Here is a 15,290-nt window from a genome sequence, read left to right as displayed (position 1 = left end):
GAAGTCCAAGTTCTGATCACCTATGACCATTGTTCCCAGCTAAGGGTTGACACTTTGGTATAATCAAGGTGCCAAGAATAATAGGCCTGTTGAAAATGACATCAGCTGTGAATCTTGCCACAGTGCATGTAGTGCAAGGATTTGCAACATTAATTCCAGTGTAATTTAAGTGAACTGAAGGATTCCTGCCTCTTCCAGGCAAAATAGATTGTTACTCATATTCTGACCTGTTTGATATGAATATCGGTAAACTGTTCTGTTACTATTGGTTGCTTACAAGAATCTTTGTAGATTCTAGCAGTAATTATTGGAAAATGTAAACGCATACATTGTATTTTCTATGTATTACAATATTTATTCAACAGTATTTCAGTATTTACTCAAATGCACACATTATATTTTCTATATTTACTATGTAACCACTGCTAGCCGAATAGAGGGTATTCACTATGTAGCCATGACTTTTGACCTAATCACTATTAATTCATGAAGAGAACTAGAATGAAACCAAGTAGAAAGATAACGGTGGCGAGTAAGGTAATGAAATATGTGGCAGTATGTCACAACAAGACTAATTAAGAAGTAACTGTGGTTAGGGATGAGGAGACACCTGGTCTAAAATGTAAACTAGGACATAATTAAGTTGGGGAGTAAAACAATAGTGGAAAGTCAAGAGCGGATATATTGATGATATGTAATCACAGGCTGACTAGATATGATAATGTAGCTAAGATAGGAAATTGCTATAAAAATGCTATATACAAGCCTCAAGGGGCAGTCAGCAACTACATTTCTGATTGTCTCAGCTTTGATTTGCAAATTAAAGTTTAAAACTTCTTGAAGGATTTTCTGCGTCTCCTTGTCGTTTGTGAGAAACGAGAAACCACGACATAATCTACTGTAATTATCTTACGTTTCAAATACGTTAAGCAAAAGTCATATCTCTGATTAAATACGGTAAACCTAAATAATATTTTCGAAAAGATAAGTGGCCAATGAGTGAGTGGGCCAGTGAAGGAGTGGAGCTTTGAGGCTTTGACTCGAGAGATTCTGGCAGTTTTGGCAGTTGGACTGTGCAATCAAGTCAATCAAGATTTGAATAGCTCAGCAGAAAGCCGTTGATTAGACAATCAAGATCTGGGCAATCAAGGTCAGGTGACCAAGTGGTTTGAAAAACTCAAACAAATAGAGGCGTAGCTCAAGTGGAGCAGCCTGTGGAAAGCGGCCAGTGAGTGAGTGGGCATGTGAAGGAGTGGAACTTCGAGGTTTTGACAAGAAGAGGCGGAGGACGAGCTTGCTCCCAGTTAGGCTTTACAATGCCTCCTGAGATGGTTATGTGCCTCTCATGTGAGATGTGGCAGTCTTGGGGGAACTCCCCTCTCCCGCAGAGTCACATCTGCCAGAAGTGCATACGGCTGGGCGATCTGGAAGACCGTGCAAGGAATCTGGAGCAGCAGCTGGATAACCTTTGACTCATAAGGGAGAATGAGGCAGTCATAGATGAGAGCTACAGGGAGGTAGTCACACCTAGGTTGCTGGAAGCAGGTTGTTGGGTGACAGTCAGAAGGGGGGAAAGGGAAGGTGAGTAGACAAGTAGTGCAGAGCACCCCTGTAGCCATTCCCCTGAATAATAAGTATACCATCCTGTATATTGTTGGTGGGGACAGCTGACCAGGGGTGAGCCACGGTGGCAGGGCCTCTGGCACTGAGCCTGACCTTGTGGTGCAGAAGGGTGGGATGGAGAAGAGGAGAGCTGTCATCATTGGAGACTCTATTGTCAGGGGAGCAGACAGGAGATTTTATGGACGTGAGAAGGACACCAAAAGTTTTGTTGCCTCCTGGGTGCCAGGGTCTGGGATATCTCTGACTGGTTGCATGACATCCTGGTACAAGAGGGAAAGCAACCAGAAGTCGTGATACATGTTGGGACCAACGACACAGCCAGGAAGAGGGATGAGGTCCTGAAGTGTGAGTTTTGGGAACTAGGCAGAAGGCTGAAGAACAGGACCTCACGGGTGGTGTTCTCAGGATTGCTGCCAGCGCTACGTGATAGTGATGGTAAGAATTGGAGGAGATGACAGTTGGATGTGTGGCTGAGGAGTTGGTACAGGGGGCAGGGTTTTAGATTTTTGGATCATTAGATTTGGGGAAGGTGGGACCTGTACAGATTGGATGGGTTGCACCTGAACTCGAGGGGGAGCAATATTCTTGCGGGTAGGTTAGCTGGGATGGTTTGGGAGGGTTTAAACTAATGTGCAAAGGGGATGGGACTCAGAGCGATAGAACAGTGGAAGAAGTGTATGGAGTAAAGCCAGATCTAACATATAGAGAGGCTTTGAGGAAAGAGAAGCAGAATAAAGTGCATAAAGGTAGAAGGGCTAAAGTGCATGTACTTCAATGCAAGAAGCATCAGGAACAAAGGTGATGAACTGAGAGCTTGGATAGGTACATGGAATTATGATGTAGTGGCCACTACAGAGACTTGGCTGGCACCAGGGCAGGAATGGATTCTCAATATTCCTGGATTTCAGTGTTTTAAAAGGGATTGGGGGGTGGGGAGGGGAGGAGGGGTGGCATTACTGGGCATTCTGTACTATTACAGCTACAGAAAGGGTGGGTAATATAGTAGGATCCTCTTCTGGGTCAGTATGGGTAGAAGTCAGGAACAGGAAGGGAGCAGTTACTCTGTTGGGAGTATTCTATGGGCCCTCTGGTAGCAGCAGAGATACTGAGGAGCAGATTGGGAGGCAGATTTTGGAAAGGTTAAAAAATAACAGGGTTGTTTTCATGGGTGACTTTAACTTCCCTAATATTGATTGGCACCTGAGCAGTTCCAATGGTTCAGATGGGGCAGAGTTTAAGTGTGTCCAGGATGGATTCCTGTCACAGTATGTTGACCAGCCGACTAGAGGGAATGTCATACTAGATCTAGTATTAGGTAACGAACCAGGTCAGGTCACAGATCTCTCAGTGGGTGAGCATCTGTGTGACAGTGACCACCGCTCCCTGGCCTTTAGCATTATCATGGAAAAGGATAGAATCAGAGAGGACAGGAAAATTTTTAATTGGGGAAGGGCAAATTATGAGGCTAGAACTTGTGGGTGTGAATTGGGATGATGTTTTTGCAGGGAAATGTACTATGGACATGTGGTCGATGTTTAGGGATCTCTTGCAGGATGTCAGGGATAAATTTGTCCCGGTGAGGAAGGTAAAGAATGGTAGAGTGAAGGAACCATGGGTGACAAGTGAGGTGGAGAATCTGGTCAGGAGGAAGAAGGCAGCATACATGAGGTTTAGGAAGCAAGGATCAGATGGGTCTATTGAAGAATATAGGGTAGCAAGAAAGGAGCTCAAGAAGGGGCTGAGAAGAGCAAGAAGGGGACATGAGAAGGCCTTGGCGAGTAGGGTAAAGGAAAACCCCAAGGCATTCTTCAATTATGTGAAGAAAAAAAGGATGACAGGAGTGAAGGTAGGACCCATTAGCACAAGGATCAGTTCTGGGACCTCTACTTTTCGTGATTTTTAATAACGACCTGGATGTTGGGGTAGAAGGGCGGGTTGGCAAGTTTTCAGACGACACAATGGTTGGTGGTGTTGTGGATAGTGTAGAGGATTGTCAAAGATTGCAGAGAGACATTGATAGGATGCAGAAGTGGGCTGAGAAGTGGCAGATGGAGTTCAACCCGGAGAAGTGTGAGGTTGTGCACTTTGGACGGACAAACTCCAAGGCAGAGTACAAAGTAAATGGCAGGATACTTGGTAGTGTGGAGGAGCAGAAGGATCTGGGGGTACATGTCCACAGATCCCTGAAAGTTACCTCACAGGTAGACAGGGTAGTTAAGAAAGCTTATGGGGTGTTAGCTTTCATAAGTCGAGGGATAGAGTTTAAGAGTCGCGAGGTAATGATGAAGCTCTATAAAACTCTGGTTAGGCCACACTTGGAGTACTGTGTCCAGTTCTGGTCGTCTCACTATAGGAAGGATGTGGAAGCATTGGAAAGGGTACAGAGGAGATTTACCAGGATGCTGCCTGGTTTAGAGAGTATGGATTATGATCAGAGATTAAGGGAGCTAGGGCTTTACTCTTTGGAGAGAAGGAGGATGAGAGGAGACATGATAGATGTATACAAGATATTAAGAGGAATAGATAGAGTGGACAGCCAACACCTCTTCCCCAGGGCACCACTGCTCAATACAAGAGGACATGGTTTTAAGGTAAGGGGTGGGAAGTTCAAGGGGGATATTAGAGCAACACACATCAAAGTTGCTGGTGAACGCAGCAGGCCAGGAAGCATCTCTAGGAAGAGGTACAGTCGACGTTTCAGGTCGAGACTCTTCGTCAGGACTAACTGAAGGAAGAGTTAGTAAGAGATTAGAGGAAGGTTTTTTTACTCAGAGAGTGGTTGGTGCGTGGAATGCACTGCCTGAGTCAGTGGTGGAGGCAGATACACTAGTGAAATTTAAGAGACTACTAGACAGGTATATGGAGGAATTTAATGTGGAGGCTTATATGGGAGGCAGGGTTTGAGGGTCGGCACAACATTGTGGGCCAAAAGGCCTGTACTGTGCTGTACTATTCTATGTTCTTAATTACATCTGATTTCTGTTCTTGAAACTTCAGGTCATCTGAAGCTTTTACTTTTGGATAGTCTTGGCCACTCTGTGCAGTAACCTTCATTTTGGACTGATGGTTTTCCCCGTACCTCCGAGATTTTATTTATATTTTTATATTTCCATATGACATGGAAAGAGGTCCATTCCTTCTGCATGTCATAGCTGCTTTATCTGATGTTTGAAGCTGCTGACTGCCGCATGCATGCATCATGTTTTAGTTCCTTTTAGTCTGAAAGCCAACCACTGAATTTAACCAACTTCCTGCCAGTGCTGCCACACTTTCTTCAGCAGAATTTGTTTTTATTCTCATATACATCAAAACAATACAAATCTTTCTTGCAGACAAATGAGTGGATTTTACGCTATCAAAACAAATGCGTTGGGGTTGGGTGGGGTATAAAATGCTTTTAAGTCTCAAAATTGTACTTGCTTTGTACCTGGCCCATCTCCAGTTTTGAGCTTTACAATCTCACAGCTTGTAACCGCTCAGTCCATTGAATCTATCCTGTCTCCTGGTGAATCAGTTCCAGTCCTCTCATCCTTGATCTTGACAAACTCTCTCTCAATTGGCTGTCTGCTTCTCTTCAGGCTTTGACATATTTTTGTTTACAGAGTTCCAGATCCAATCTATTCTCTCAGTAAAGAAGCATTTCCTTACACTCCCTTGAATCTCTTCACAAAAATGTTATAACTGTGTCCCTAGTATTTGAACTTTTCACTAATGGCAATAACTTCCCTTCAGTTATCCTACTTGGGGTCACTCATAATATTGTACATATCCTTTAATTCTCCTCTCAAATTCCTTTATTTCCTATGAAAACATGCTCAAACAAAAAGGTGAGTAGTTGCACAACACTTAAAGCTAACAATGTTTGTATTCAAGATTTTTTAAACAATGTATAAGTTAATATGGATTTTATATTTTTGTGTAATTTAAAAATCATAGACATAGATAATGCAAGCAACACACACAAAATGCTGGTGGAATGCAGCAGGCCAGGCCAGGACTACCTGAGGAAGGGTCCTGGCCCGAAATGTCGACTGTACCTCTTCCTATAGATGCTGCCTGGCCTGCTGCGTTCCACCAGCACTTTTTGTGTGTGTTGCTTGTATTTCCAGCATCTGCAGATTCCCTCGTGTCTGCATGGATAATGCAGTTCCTTTTATCTCAGAGGGAAATACATAATTGATATTGCACTTGATTTTCTCTTCAGAAACAGCCAAAGTTAATTGGGGAATGAAACTGATCGGAAAATTGGTTTTCTCTTTATTGTAGATTGTTTGCTGAAATTGGGAGATCTTTATAGGCATCATAGAAGTATACTAATGAATTAGCATCAAAGCAGAAGTATTCCCAACATTGCCAAAAGGTAAATGCATTCTTATTATAAATCTTGCCAATGATCAAATTGCTAGGTGTACTGAAACTTGCCAACAATAATGTTGACTGTGCAAAGCTGATAAAATGAAGGCAACAAGGTTATGCCATTGAGAAGATGATGGATTTATGCAGCATCTTAAATATAAGGAAATCTTAAAATACTTTACAGGAATCAATACAAAAGTGTGAAAATCTGAGGAATTTGGGCAAATCTTGGAGAGAAACGTGATTTCTGAAAATGTTTTAAAAGTGAGGAGAAAGTCTGAGAACTGAAATCTCTGTTACTGCTGCTGGGAGGAAGAGAGAGACAGATACACACACAAGGCTGATGTCAGAAGATCTGAGGTTGTGGACTAAGATCTGACGGTTTTGGATGAGCTGAGGTTGTCACGTATCTGAAGGAGGGAATGACAATTTTCACTCCATGTACATTCATGATTGTGAAGTCAGATTCTGTTCAACTCCATCTTCAATTTTACAGTTGATATCACCGCAGTGTTATATCTGTAATAATGATTCATTGGAGTAAAAGAAGGAGATAGAGCTCAGAAACATGGTGTCATTGCAACAATCTTTCCCTCACTGCCAGCAATACATTGAATTCAGGAAGTGGGGTTGATGCATCTGCTTGTCTCTCCATCAAAGGTGCTGAAATGGAGGAGGTTCAGACCTTCATGCACCTAGGAGTGAACATAACAGTCCAACCATTGTGACAACATGGTCAAGAAAGCTCACCAATACCTCTACTTGCTAAGGATGCTAAAAAAAAAACATAATCTAGCATGCCTCCATTGACCCATAGAAATTTTTATCAATGTACCATAGAAGGCATCCTATCTGGATGCATCGTGGTTTGGTAAGGCAACTGTTTGGCTCATGACTATAAGAAACTGCAGAGAATTTTGGAAGCAAAATTGAGGGTGGTAAAATTTCTGAGGGGTTGAGTGGGGAGATAGTAAAAAAGTGTGAAGATGGTAAAAGCAAAGATAAAGGCTTCAGTGGAACTAGGACGAGGTAGGAATGAGGGTGGACAATACCACATGGATGAAAGAAGTAATTTTGGTGATGATGAAATCACATTTAGGCTACAAGTACTTTTTTCCCTCTGGCTTGGAATGAGCAAACTGTTAAGATGGGAACAGATACAAAGGCAAGGAAAGGCGTTTATGATGGAGAATAAAGTGAACGTTTCAGGCATCCTGATGTTTAGTTGTAGAAGATTTATGACATGCATTTTGATGTCTTTCAGGCAATGCAAGAGCACAAAGTTGATCATGGGATTGATGGAAATGGCGGAATTGATTGTGAATTTCAGGAATGGGAAGTCGAGGGAACACACCAGTCCTCATTGAAGGATCAGAAGTAGAAAGAGTGAACAGTTTCAAGTTCCTGGGTGTCAATATCTCTGAGGAACTATCCTGGGCCCAACATATTGATGCAATTATAAAGAAGGCACAACAGTGGCTATATTTCATTAGGAGTTTGTGGAGGTATAGCAACTCACAAAAGACAGATGTACCTTGGAGGGCACTGTAACTGGTTGCATCCATCTAGTGTGGAGGGGCCACTGCACAGGATTTAAATATGCTGTAGAAACTTGTAAACTCAGCCAGTCCTATCATGGACACTAGCCTCCCCAGCACTGAAGGCACCTTTAAAAGGTGATGTCTCAAAAAGGTGGCATCAATATTGGGGACCCCCATCACCCAGGACATGCCCACTTCTCATTGATACCATCAAGGAGGTGACACAGGAGCCCGAGGACAGGGTCTCAGGAACAGTTTCTTCCCCACTGTCATCAGATTTCTGAAAGGACCATCAACACTACCTCAGTATTATTTTCCCTCTCCTGTTGTGCTATTATTTAATTTATATTCTAATATATACTTACTGTAATTTATGGGTTTTATTATCATGTATTGTAATGTACTGCCAAATAAAGTTCACAAATTATGCCAGTGATATTAAACTGGATTCTGAAAGGTGGGGCTGGGTATAATGGACATACACAATAGCTAATGTTGTATCTGTAATCACTGAGAGGTTGCTTAAAAATGTTGACAAAAACTGGCATAAATAGACCATTAGTTAACCAATCAGTGGCAGCATGAGGTGGAACAAGGAGCCATAGCTGCACGAGTGTATCCAGACATTTGGGAGCTACTGGAAGACAACAGCACATAAACCAATCCTGAAGGCATGTCGCCATTCTTGTAAACAACTGCAGAAAGGACGATGCCAGGGATAATGTAAACTTGAACATGGCCATTACTGAGGGTCAGTTGTTAAATAGAATGAACTAGCCTATGCCTGGACATAGAAGGGAGGCTCATGGTTTGAGATGGAGAGAAGGTACAGTAGCATATGTGCATTATTGGAAGGAGCAAGTGGAGAGCAGTTCACTGGATAGGGTTTAAAATAAAATAAGGCTTCCAAGTTTAGATTATTTATTGGTCAGGTCAAAGAAGAGCACTTGTTAGCTCTCCTTCCACGTAATGTGTGGGACAATGCTGACAGGGTGAGCCAAGAAATTGTTTCATTTCTTGCCTCAATGCCAGCACCAAAGTACGGTCCTACACTAGTGACTCAGTCTAGAAGAACAGTGGTTTGGATTGGAATCTGAATTCACAAACCTATGATTAGGAAGCGATAGTACCACTAATAGACCCATTTAACACATCCTGAGTGCAAGATGGAAGAGGGTGGCTTAGAAAGGGTGGTGGGAAATAAGAGGGAATTTGCAGAGTGGAAGGGTTTCGGAGGTAAGAGTCTGAAGAGAATCCAGGGGAAGTGGAAGCGTTGGCTGAATTTTGGATGGTGACGAGGAGACGTACAGAGGTGAGATAGATCAGCTGGTAGAGTGGTGTCACAACAACAACCTTGCACTCATCATCAGTTAGACCAAGGAATTGATTGTGGAGTTCAGGAAAGGGCAGTCAAAGGAACACACACCAGTTCTCATCCAGGGATCAGCAGTGGATAGGGTGAGCAGTTTCTAGTTCCTGGGAGTCAATATCGCTGAAGATCTATCCTCATATTGATGTAATTACAAACAAGGCATGGCAGCTCTATTTAATTAGGGGCTTTGAGAAGATTTGGTACATCACCAAAGACTCAAAGACGCAAATTTCCACAGATGTACCGTGGGGAGCATTCTAACTGGTTGTATCACCGTCTGGTATGGAGGGGCCACTGCACAGGATTAGAAAAATTCTGCAAAAATTGTAAACTCAGCTCCATCATAGCCTTCCCAACATCAAGGACACCTTCAAAAGAAGATGCCTCAAAAAGGCAGCACCCATCATTGTAGACCCCATCACCCAGGACATGCCCTCTTCTCATTGCTACCATCAGGGAGGTGGTTACAGGAGCCTGAAGACACCCAGACAATGTTTCAGGAACAGCTTCTTCACTTCTGTCATCAGATTTCTGAATGGACAATGAACCCATGAACATGACCTCTCTATTTCCCCCCTCTCTTTTTGCACTACTTACCTAATTGAATTTCCTTTTTTATGCTTCTTGTTGTAATTTATTGTTATCAACATTATGAATTGCAAAGTAGTGCTGCAAAACAACAAATTTCATGATGGATGCCAGTGATATGAAACCTGATTCTGAGAGTGGAGAAGGAGGCAAAAGCTGTGTCCTCAAAATCCAGGAGCTCTTTTCTTTGGGGTTTGAAAGGGAGGCTGGAGAACCAAAAAGCTGGGGAGGCACTTGAGTGATTTTTATTTGGTTGTAAAAATTTCTGATTACAATGATAGTGGGCAAAGTTGTTTTGGGGGTTGGGACGTGCATAGGGTGGGAGTAGGGTTGGTATCCATGTGAACAGGGTCAGTTTTCTGTATCAGGCAGATTCAAGGGGATGGGAACTTGGGCTCACACAAAAAAATCCAGAAGAAATCCAGGGCAAATGTTATCGGTCAGAACCTAACATTATAATACTATGAATGGTGTACTCCAAAGGATCATCAATAAAAATTAAACTAATAACAGAAAATATTCATGAAACAATATTGCTGTAAATTGAGCTTGCTTCCACAGTTTAGAAAACTGCTCAATACATTGTCTCCTGAAGGGTAGCCTTTTGGTAAGTACAAGAAATAAGATTGTTTTTAAAATGGATTTTTCTGCTCTTTCATTAAATCAAACTGAAATATAATGAACTAAGTCATTTAAAAACTTTCAACTCCTAAGATCTCCAACTTCCTCATCAGATGGTCCGCAAACCAAGATAGTTCTTAAGGACTGAAGAGAGTGGTTGTATTCTCAGGCTGAATGTTAAATTCCATTTTCAGTTTGATTGAATGGAATTGACTTTATCACTTACATCCTTCATTACATGAGGAGTAATAATCTTTGTTATGTCTCTGTCTAAATGTGCAATTTATAGTAATTTATAATTAGTATGTACAACAGGACAGTCAATATAACACAGAAATACAGTTGTGTCAGCATGAATTAATCAGTCTGATGGCCCAGTGGAAGAAGATGTCCCAGAGCCTGTTGGTCCTGGCTTTTATGCTGCGGTACCGTTTTCCAGGTGGTAGCAGCTGGAACAGTTTGTGGTTGGGGTGACGCGGGTCCCCAATGATCCTTCGGGCCTTTTTTTTCACACCTGTCTTTCTAAATGTCCTGAGTAGGGGGAAGTTCACATCTACAGATGCACTGGGCTGTCCACACCACTCTCAGCAGAGTCTTGCGATTGAGGGAAGTACAGTTCCCATACCAGGCAGTGATGCAGCCAGTCAGGATGCTCTCAATTGTGCCCCTATAGAATGCTTGTACAGTTCATGAATATTTAATAGCAAATCTTTATTGGGAGTACCTGTTTTGCCTAACTCTGAAGATACCACATAAAAATAGTATCAGAGTGGATTAATTCAGTGCATTAAGAAGAGGCATCATTTTCACTTCACTGATATGAATGCTCTTCATTCCATGCTGTAACTATAATTCACAATGTTTCAAATGTTGAAAGCCAACATTTTCACAGCTACGTGCACTAAAAGGGGTAATCCATTGATCAGTGTTGAGAAAGTGTCCAAGAGGGAGGGTCTAGCAGACATGGGTGAGAAAATGGGGCAGAGACAGCTGCATATCATCAGGAGGACCGGACCAGCAAACATGATAATCAGTCTGAAAAAAATAATGAAAGGAGACAACAAAGTAATAGATTGGGTTCAGTATCGCTTTACCAGTGGTGGGAAGAGTAAAGCATCTTGTGATCAGAGCTCTTTTCAAAAGAAGAACTAATATTTACACTGCATTTATCATTTCAATATCCAAACCTGCTTCACAGCCACTGAAATATTTTTGGAATGTGGTTGATGTTGTAAAGCTGTAAAGAATTCACACAAATGTTATTTTATATATGATGTGCGCTATGAAGGCTTGTACTTTCTTAATAAATATTAACACTTCTGACTGTACTTCACACTGAGCTATCAGGAAGTACAGGACTCTTGTAAATGAGTAACTTCCGGGGGGGGGGGGGAAGGGGAGGCTCGTTGTTGTCATTCTGATTGTGATCTGAATTTCTGTCTATTTATGGTATTCCACTGGAAGTTCAGCTTGTATAACAGAGAGATTTATCATCAGATTTGAGATGTGAAAAGTTAGCTATTAAGCTGGAGTCTCCCAGTGTTTGGGATGTGTGTTTGATTTAGACTTTTCAGTTGAATTCTACCACTCTCTGCGACTTTTGATCATTATGTTGTCTCTTGGGAAATACATATTCTCTTTGCTTCATAGTGTCTCAGAACTTGTGTTGATAAAAAGAAAGCTTTTGCGCAGCTTAAGAAAGAAAAGCTGAAAGCAAGGGAAAGGGGGAACAGAGAAAATTGTACTGATTGGATTGGACAGGGCCAATTATGGTTTTGATGTGGAATGACTATATGATTATCATCTGATCTTGACTCACTGGTGCTTCAACAGGCTACTTCGAAAAGATTAAAGAAGCAATCTTGCAGCAGGGACCAAGTGCCCTTTTGATATAATCAAGGGGCTGTATTGGTACAAGCCCCCCATGACATTCATATTTTGAGTAGTATGGGTGTGTGTCCTGCTCACCAGCTAATGACTGTGGCTATCATAATTCAGAATCACACAAAGGTGGCAGTATGGAAGGAACCATGCAGCTGATGAAGTCTGTGTTGGCACCATGCAAAAGAAATCTAGCTAGATCCATCTTCCTGCTCTCTCCCAAACAGATCTCCAATTCTAGGTAGTTAACCAGTTCACTTTGGGATGTCATGGCTGAACTTCCACCTCCTGGCAGTGAACTCCATATTCTGCTCATTGCCGCATAATAAAAATTTACCACATTCACTTTGTTTTTCCAATCAGCTTTGTTCTATTCTGTGTTTCTTGACACTTTCCTCACTGGATTAGGGTTTCTATTCATCTACTGACACTATGCTTTAAATTTCAGACCTCTCAACCTTCTTTTGTACTGAAGAGAACTATCCCAACTCCTCTGTATAACAAAAGACTCCCATCTCTGATTGTTATGGGTAAAATCTCTTCAGCAACTTTTACATTTCCCTTTGAGCATGGCACACAAAGATGAGCACAATACTTCATTCATGAGAACCAGGCACAATGTTTCAGGTATGTACTACAGAAGATATCTTAAGCAAGACTGAATATGGAATAGTTGTTTATAATATCAGGATCCAACTCAAAGACACTACCAACAAAAACCAAACTAAATTTTAGGGAACAAATAATTTAGAACATTTTGTTACCCTGGAAGAGCAAGAACAAACATGATCAGACAATGCATATTCCTCTTTGAAAAGTAAATACCTTAAACAAAGTTTTCAGTACCAGATGTATGTGGCATGCTCTTACTCAAAATATCCAATTAATTGATGTTGATCAATGCTAAATTTATAAAACCTTTTCTCTACTGAAATCATATGAGAAACTTTTACAAGTAGTTCTATTCATAGTTAAATAGCTGGAGTCTTGTGCCATCAACATCCTTGATTCTACTTTCAATTCCCTACTTGTATAGCAAGGGTACTGCTTTTATAAATCAGTCACTTCATGAACAAGTTGCAGACGTTCTCACGAACCATGAGTGATATTATCCTGTGTTCTGCATGCAATTAAATTATAAAACTCTCCACAAGTCATCTACTTTTGTTTTGCACTTCTTTTGCACACAGAAGTACTTTTCTCTCTAACCCAATCCTCTAGAAATTTTCCCAAAAGTTTTATTGAATTCATTGATGTTACATATATATAGGATAATACTAGGGGTTTCTGTTGTAGTTATGAAGGATAAGATATTAGCTGATCACCAATGTTGATCTTTAGTCATTACCTTCACTCACTTTATTCATATTTGCTTAGTTATTTGTTTATACCCAGCTATAGAATGCACATTCTTTATATTGTTGCTAACGTTTTTAGCTGAAATAAAGAACTGCGGATGCTTGTGGTACAAAACATTGACTCAGTTTCTTCCTTAACAGATGACCCCTCTCATTGACCTGAAATGTTAACTGTTTCTCTCCCCACAGATGCTACCCAATCTACGTGTTTATAGCATTTTCTGTCTTTGTTATTTTAATTAAGCAGGACTAGATCTTTCTTGTTTAATTTTGTGAAATTTGACAATTTTACTTTCTTCATGGCACAAACTTCTACTGCTGATTTCCACAGAAATTAGCTGACTTTGGTTTTATTTGCTACTCATAGTGAAACCATCTGTTCAGCTGACTCTTTGGTTTCCCTTCTTATCCAGCTCACAGGCTAAACCTCCTACTAGATTCTGCTCTGCCTGGAGATCTGAACTTGTGTCTGCTTGGACAGTTCCTGAAAAAGCCTGCCTTATTAAGTAGGAAGTTAAGTGTCCATTACATTTTCTTGAGACTCATTTTCCTCAGTGACTAGCACCACTTAACGCCAGCCTGCACTATTGAAGTGAGATGATCCCTCAGAAGGTTTGGGGTGGGGAAGATGGGTTGTGATGTCAGGTAGGTGCTCAAGATTGCACTCTGACCTCAGAGACATGGGAGGGAGTGAACTCCAGGGTTTAATAACGTCACGGCAAAGGCTTTGGAAAAGGATGTACCAGGTAGAAGAGACTTCTTTTTTATGCACAAGAACCCAGATGTAGATATCTCTTCAAATGATCAGAGGAATACAAGAAATAGAATTGGATGCATCGCTTTACCCTTATGGAGAAGACATTGTTTTTCATTATTGGAGCAAATATTGCAAAGTTTGTAGCAGGTAATGGGGCTGAAATCATTGATGACAATATCCTTTTAAGGAACTCTCCTTCCCACATCTTTGCTGAGTTATTGGTTAACCAGAGAGCAGGAGAACAGGGATGTGCATAAAAATTTCAATATGATCTCTTCTTGAGGCACAAGTCAAATAGTTTTTAATACATGAGGCTACTAAAGCATGTGTTTTTGACATGCTTAATGTTTATTTGATGCAGGGATGGGGGAGTGGTGGGAGATGAGGAAGGGTGGAAGCCATAGCCCTGCTCGATTCTTTTCACATATCATTATTGGAAAGACAACACAATTTCCATGTCCCTCTAAGTAACTCCTATTTCTATGAAATGCAAATAATAAAAGATTTTCAAAGAATACATGCTGTTTGGTGCACACTTAGCAATATTCTTGGTCATGCCTACTCAGGGTTTCATCTACAAGTTCAGAGAGATGCATCCAGATTAGACACTGCTGCAGATTGTCATATATGATTAAATACAACTCGTTCCCACTTTAACTAGAGAATGACAAAGCAAAACCCTGCATTTTGATTTGAAAGGCAGTTGTGTAAATGCGTACAAGTTCTTGTTATACATATAACTTATTTTGTGTTTAAGATTACGCAAAAACCAATCTCTAATATTTAATCATTAAAATTAATAAAATTCATTAAATTACCCTTGACGTATTGCAGACATTCCTCATAATAACTCCAATTAATTCTATGTGTTTTGTACAAACTCCTTAAAACTGCCATTGTGAAGATTTGTTCACAATACAACTAGCCCTAAACCAGCATTTCAGCACCATCTTCACAGTCAAAATGAATCACATCGAAGTAACCACCTTTGGTTTCCAGGTACTTTTAGTTAGTTTTAAATTTGAACTTAATTACTTATCTTTTTTTGCAAACTTTTTGTAAACTGTTTGTAAACTTTTCCCACAATGAAAGACCAAATGCCAAACTGATCATCATGTGCATCTTCTTCATGGAGGGAGAACATGAACAGAAATAAGGCTTAGGCACTCTCACTGGTTGCATACATTTGCTAT

General features: G+C 40.9%; 1 protein-coding gene across 9 annotated transcripts in view; it reads right to left on the bottom strand.

The window, feature by feature from the left end:
* ipcef1 (interaction protein for cytohesin exchange factors 1) overlaps positions 1 to 15,290 on the bottom strand; it is a 112,429-nt gene that overhangs the window by 26,241 nt on the left and 70,898 nt on the right. The window lies entirely within an intron of this gene.

Source organism: Mobula hypostoma, chromosome 8, assembly GCF_963921235.1.
Source record: "Mobula hypostoma chromosome 8, sMobHyp1.1, whole genome shotgun sequence".
Taxonomy (NCBI): domain Eukaryota; kingdom Metazoa; phylum Chordata; class Chondrichthyes; order Myliobatiformes; family Myliobatidae; genus Mobula; species Mobula hypostoma.
Note: the sequence above shows the minus strand (reverse complement) of the source record. Positions and strands in the feature narration are given on the sequence as shown.